Raw genomic sequence first — 6,452 nt, forward strand, 5'->3', positions numbered from 1 at the left:
AGATCATATACCTATCTATAGATCTGTCTATGGAGGATGGCCACAGATGGGTGATAGACACCTAGATCTATTGCTTGTCTCCATCATAGCTATAGCCATCTATCCCCTATGCTGTCCACAGAGGATTGATCTATAGCTGATAGCTATTGACTGCCGATATCCGATGGCTTATAGACATGATTGACATAGATATCTACCCCCCCCATATAGCAATCACCTCTCTGTAGGGTGTCTATCTACTCTGCACCTATAACACCTGTCCACAGCACCTGCGTCTACTTGGACCCCTCCGTGTTGCTCACCCCCATCTCTGCCTCCTTGCAGGACTGCTCATGCCCCCCCGGCGCCCCTCCATTGCGTGTCTCGCTCCCGGTGCAGTTTGACCCGCGCCCGCCGTCTGTACAGTGCCTGTGTGCTCCTCGGCGGCCTTCCTCCGACAGTGCCTCCCGCACCCGGCCAGCTTGTGCCCAACCCGCTGCACAAGGACGCAGGTTTTTTCCTGGGGATGTGGGGGACGGGGGGAGGATTTTTTTTAATTAATTAAAAAAAGCAAAGCAACCAACAACAAGAAAAAACCCCAACAGCACAAAAGAACCAAAAAAAAAAAAAAAAAAAAAGACAAAAAAAGCAAAGCTGCCAACGCAAGGAAAAAAAATAGTCCGGGTCAAGCGAGCCCGCGGTCGTGCGAGGCGAGGACACGGGGCCGAGGAGGTGGAGCAGGTGCAGTGGCAGGTCCGGCAGGAGGAATCGGCTGCTCTGACTCCGCGTGCAGCTCCGGGCTCTGCCCCGCCGGGGCGGGGAGCAGCACGCTGGCCTGCCCCCGCTGTCTGTCCTCGGCCGCTGCCGCCGCTGCCAGGAGTTGCTAACGCCTGAACCCCCGCGGGCTGCCTCTGCAGCTGCGGCCCGGGAAGGAGGGAGGGAGGGAGGGAGGGAGCCGGGCACTGCGGAAGCTTTGCCGCAGAGAGGAGCAGGCGTTGCCACGCATGCTCCCCGCGCTCTCGTTTCAGCCGCTCCGAGCCCCCGTCATTCCCCTCCGCTGGGGCGCTTTCCCCATCAGCTGGGGGTGCTGCTTGCCCTTCGCAAGCTTCTCCTCAACTCCAAGCAGCATGGGCATCGAGGAAGCTGGATTTGCAGCCGTGCGCTCGACTTGGCTGCTCCTGGGGGTGTAGGGGGAGAGGGGCAGGCTTTCCCTCTTCCTTAGGATGCTTTTTTTTTTTTAAATAGCTTTAGTTTTTTTAACGCATTTTTTAAATAGCAAATAGTTTATTTGCTTCTTTTGTTCCTGTCTTAAAGAAAGGCTGTCTCGCCTTTGTAGTATGTGGTTTGCGACTTTCTTAATCTGGGTGCTGGGGTTGAATCACAGGTAACGTGGCCCAGCTTGCTTTGAGCTGTGACAACAGCCTGGTTTTATTCTAAGCACAGGGTGACGCTCTCCAGTCCCATGGCACCTTCCTGGAAGGTGTGTGAAGCACTCGGCGAGCATGCCCAAATTCAGGGCCCTTGCACGGGAAGTGAGTAAGCATTGCTCTGCTCTGGTGGAGCAGGGAAATGAGGCCCAAATCCAGGCCTTGTCTGAGTGGTGGATGTGGCACTCGGGAGATGAAGAAGGGGAGACTTTCATGTTGCCTGTTGGGATACGGATGGTAAATCTGCTTCCTGCTGTCAGGGGGCATGCAGGGCTCTTCTGTGTTTCTGTATCCTGGGAGCTGGGGAGTTATTTCTGTTTGTTCCATGCCATGACCCTACCTTCTTGTTCTTTGATAAAGCAGAGATGTGTAATTGGCTGCCTGGAGATAAGCATCCATTTGCATTCCAAAAACATCCCCTGACTGCGCTACGCTGGTTTGTTTGCAGTTGCTGTGATTTTTGTTTTGCACTGAAGCCTGTTGTCAGTGTCCATGTTTTCCTGTGCAACTGCAGAATGACCTTCCCCGTGGCAGGGCTCACCCAGTGCAAGCCGTCTGTTTTGGGGATACAACTCCAGGGTTTCTTTCCCTCCCTGATGCAAGAGCGGGTTAAGGGGGTGCCAGCGCGCTTTCCATGGGGTTGTCTGAGTATGGGCCACCCCTCAGCTGGGTGGCAGTTGTGCCTGCTGGAGGTACAAAGTGACCTCCAGTATATTTAGGCGATCATTGTCTGAATAAGTCTCCTCTTGCCAATGCATCTGTAACAAATGATTGCCTAACTGTATAGGTGTACATTTTGCAGGGGCTGGAAGAACCCATCATATTTAGGTGACTGCTGTAATCCAGACTACAAAATGCTTTTTCTTTCCCCCCCCCCCACCCTTCTTCCTGCCAGTTATCAGAAAGTACAGACACGCTAAAATTGTCTGGGGTCTGTGCGAGAAGTGCTGGCTTAGTCAAGCTCATGAATCTTAAAAAGGAATGAGGATGAGCTATCCTGGGATGAATCATTTTTGCCCATAGCATATTTTTAAAGAGTATTACAGCGTGAGAGTTTGTGGTACAGCACAGGTCTGGATGTATACGCTTAGCTTTGTGGCGCACCTAAGATTGGCTGCTGGCTGTATTTTGTGATCACCTGTGAAATAAAGGCTCTGATCTGTTTGTCCTTTCACCAGTGCAGTCCCATTAAAACCAGCAGGGCTCCACTAATGCATCTTCAAGACTGAAGCTGAGCAGTACGTCAGTGAGCAATTAATTTGTACAAAGCTTTTCCAGGGTTGCTATGATTGTGAAATGCAGGTTTCTTTTAACTTATTACCAGGTGTGGAAACTAACAGGCAATAGCAATAGTATGCAGGTTCACACTCTCCAAGAACTGAATTTCAATATTGAACTAAGAAGTTAATTTTCTTTTTTAACAGTTGGAGCCTACATACAGCATTCCTGACTTCAGAGGGGAAGCTTGTATACAAACTAACTTCTTAAAAAACGTGCAAGAAGAGACAGACCTTCCATATGGCTTTTATTCCCCCCCTTGTTTTCCGACTTGATTTTTGTATCCCTTCTCACCCAGTAGTGTTGTGCTTGAAGCAACTGCGCAATAACTCACGTAATTTAAAGAAAAAAAAATCTCCCCTTAAAAAAGATTATCCAGTGTTTTGTTCTCTTATTTTTGCCTGTGCAGCAGTTAATTTGCAAACACAGTTATCAGCACAGTGCTGAGTGTGCCACATTAAAGAAATTTGGAGCCTTTGGGGAGTGCAGCTGTAGGGGCCTCAACAGACTGATGCAGACCCAAAGGTAACAGCAGATCTGAGCACCAGCTGAATGTGAAGCAGGTGAATTCAATAGGAGGAGAGCGCCCCTGCTTTAGTACCCTGTTGAATAGGGATCATGATATCGGGATGCTGCTGTATGAAATCATGTTGACAGGTACCAGAGCCCCCATCAACTCTTCTGCTTAATTTGATCCTGAGTGATTACTGCTTTGCTTTATGGTTCATCAGAGCTGTGGCCAAATTCGAATGTTTTCTCAAATGGGATTGGGAAAGAAATGTCATTATTCTCTTGTTTTAAAAACACTCCATAAGGAATAATAAAAAGCATCTGATTCTGGTCTTGCTTCTTTTGTACCAGTATCAGGCAGAACCTAATTTAATTTGGTGGTATTCCCCTTAGTATTACAGCAGCCTAAGCAATGCCAGCATATGATGAAATAATAAAGATATTTGCTTTTTTTTTTTGCATAGGAACACTTAATATCCAAGCAGCTTGGGCTCTGTTGTGTTAGATGCTGCATTAAGAAAATAAGACTCTGCCCCCAGAGATTTTTGCAAGCAGTGTATGGGCTTTTGACATGAAAATATAGGAAAAGACTTTTGAACTAGTTTATTTAAAAAAAAAAAAAAAACTATTAAGAAATATGTTTGGGTTGGGAAACAATGTAATCACATTGCTGAAATGATTTGTTAGATAGTGACAGATGACTTGCTATTTTCTCCAGCCACATGTTATATGACCAAAATATGAGAAATCTGTTCCAAATTGACTAGAAGATAGGTTTGTTTTTTTAGAGTGTAACGAGGGGGGTCAAGTGAATACGCTGCTTAAAATGGTTCTAGCTGTCTTAAGTTCTGGCTTACACTTAAGTTATACCTGTATAAATTATGGCAGTTGGAGCGAGGGGTTTTTTTGGAGATTGGAGCTATGTGGATATACACCCTAGGGAGTGTATCCCGGGAGTACCTGTATACACCAAGGTAAGCACAACCCTGCAGCTGTGTCTAGGTAATGCACTTCTGCCAGCATGAGTGTGATCTCCGGGCATGAGAGAAATGCCCAGCAGATATCCTGGAGCCCTGGCTGAAGTCAATGGCAAAACTCCAACCAGTTTCACAGGGCCAGAACTTCACCCACCCAGGGAGGGCAAACATCTCAGGATGCCACGTGATGTTTTTTCACTTTATCCTATTTGGCCTTCAGCAGTGTTGTAGATGCTGCAGCCAACAGAGCCGTACAGCTTTCAACGGGCCCGAGGGTTGGCACTGCATGTTCCTTCTGCTTTGGGCTGTCAACAGTTCTTTGTAAGTTGTTAGCCCCTTTGCCCTCCTTCTTAGTGTGGTGTAGAAAATATCTGACAAGATTTTAAAGCTTTTTTATTTTTGTTGTTCCTGGGTGTTTATTTTGATATTGCTTGGCACCAGGGATCAATTTTTTGACTTGCCAGGTTTTGCTAGAGCAGTGGTTTTCAAGCTTTCTGCGGTCACAGAGCTCTCTTGTATGGCTGCTGTGGGACCCCTACCCCATCACAATAAAGTCTGGTGTGAGCCAGGTGGCCTGGCCTGGCAGTGACAGTGAACTGCCCCCGTAGTTGCTCTGCTGCTACCCCCAGTCTCTTTGCCCAACCTTTGATGAGCAATTGCAGAACCTCAGGGTTTGTGGAACAAAATCTGAAAATCACGGCGTTAAAGGACAGGCAGACAAGGCTCCTTAGGTAAACGTGCTATCTTAACCAACTAAATAGTTGGAAAAATTGTGCTAGAGGGTGTATCTTATGAGCCATTTGAGCTTCTTTTGGGATGATGATTTGTTAATTTTTTTAACAAAAGCTTCCTTTTTTTCAGTGATGAATTGCCTATTGGACTCCCAGATGTGTTTGTTTAGAACTGGTTAGGTCTTAATGAATAGTCATGCTGTAGGTGTGTCCTGATTAGTGCTCAGCCAATGATGTAGCTTCAGTAGTGCAAGGCTCTAATGCAAACTGCAGTGTGTACCAGTGGAGATGACCCCTGCGTGAAGCTCTACGGGTACAAAGAGCAGTCTTTTATCTGTCTGTACTTGGTGTCTGCTCCAGGAACAGGTCATCATCAGTGGTTGGAAACCCCCAAACTAAACAAGGTGTAAATCCTGCAGTGAGTTGGGTTGGTTGCCATGGAGACCTCAGGGGTAGTGGGGTGAGTGCTGTTCTTCCTTTTAGAAATAGTTAAGCTTCTTTATGAAACAATAGCAGCCTCCACTCCACTCCTATGGAGGAGTCACTGCCCAAAACAAAGGCATCTGGGCAGAGGGGTTTTGCTAACTATTGCCTGGACAGTAGAGGGGAGGGGGCGGAGGTGTGCGGCACTGAGTGCTGCCTGAAAGTCTGGAGACTGAACGCACACACTCTCCCCTGTTTTGTCCTTCCTATCGGTAATCAAAATGGAAAATGGTGCTTTTCATTGTTTTTCCCCTTGGTAAAAAAGCAGGTGTACCTCAATGAAAGATCTGATTAGACCATCAGTTCTCCTTTCTAACTGCAAGATCCACCTTTTTTTGTAATTATTTTACTAAGTGTTTGGGACAAAAGGGTAAGAGTTCCTCTTTTGATTGCTGAACCTTTGCCATCCCAGTTCCTGTGGTGATGTCATTCAAAAGGTTCTTCCGTTCTTGTGAAGTTTTTTGCAGGCTAAATGGGACCTGAATGTTTCATGCCAAAAATCAGCTGGGGGAGGGCATAAATTTCCTTCCATCCCTCTCCCCTTTCCTGCAGGAGAAGAGAGGAGGAAAGCTGCTGACTTTTACTACTCTAAGAGTGGTAAAAAGGGGTACAAGCCCCAAACTGGGTCTTGTATGACAGCTTGCTTATTTATATAAATCATAGGAAAACTATAAAATACAACATACGGGTTCTGCAGCTGTTGGGTTTCCACAGGTCCCAAATAATGTTCACCCTAGGGGGTCTTGTTTTGACTGATCTTTTTATTTTCAAAGCACCTTTAGCATTTGGAAAAGAGGATGCCTTTCATGCTCCTGCGCACTGAAGTTCTCTGCCTAGTCACTGAGACGTGGTCCCGGTCAAGAGGAGTTACCCTTGCAATCAGGAGCAGGTATAGTATTCCAGTCTCTATGTAACTGCCACCTCTAGCAAAGGTCCCATTGGGGTATCCCAAGGGAATGTCATAGTTTCATAGTTTGTAGGGTTGGAAGGGACCTGAGCAGATCATTTAGTCCGACCCCCTGCCATGGCAGGAAAGAGTACTGGGGTCAAACGACCCTGGCCAGGTG

This window comes from Crocodylus porosus, unplaced genomic scaffold, assembly GCF_001723895.1.
Source record: "Crocodylus porosus isolate Cpor-Errol unplaced genomic scaffold, CroPor_comp1, whole genome shotgun sequence".
Lineage (NCBI taxonomy): Eukaryota > Metazoa > Chordata > Crocodylia > Crocodylidae > Crocodylus > Crocodylus porosus.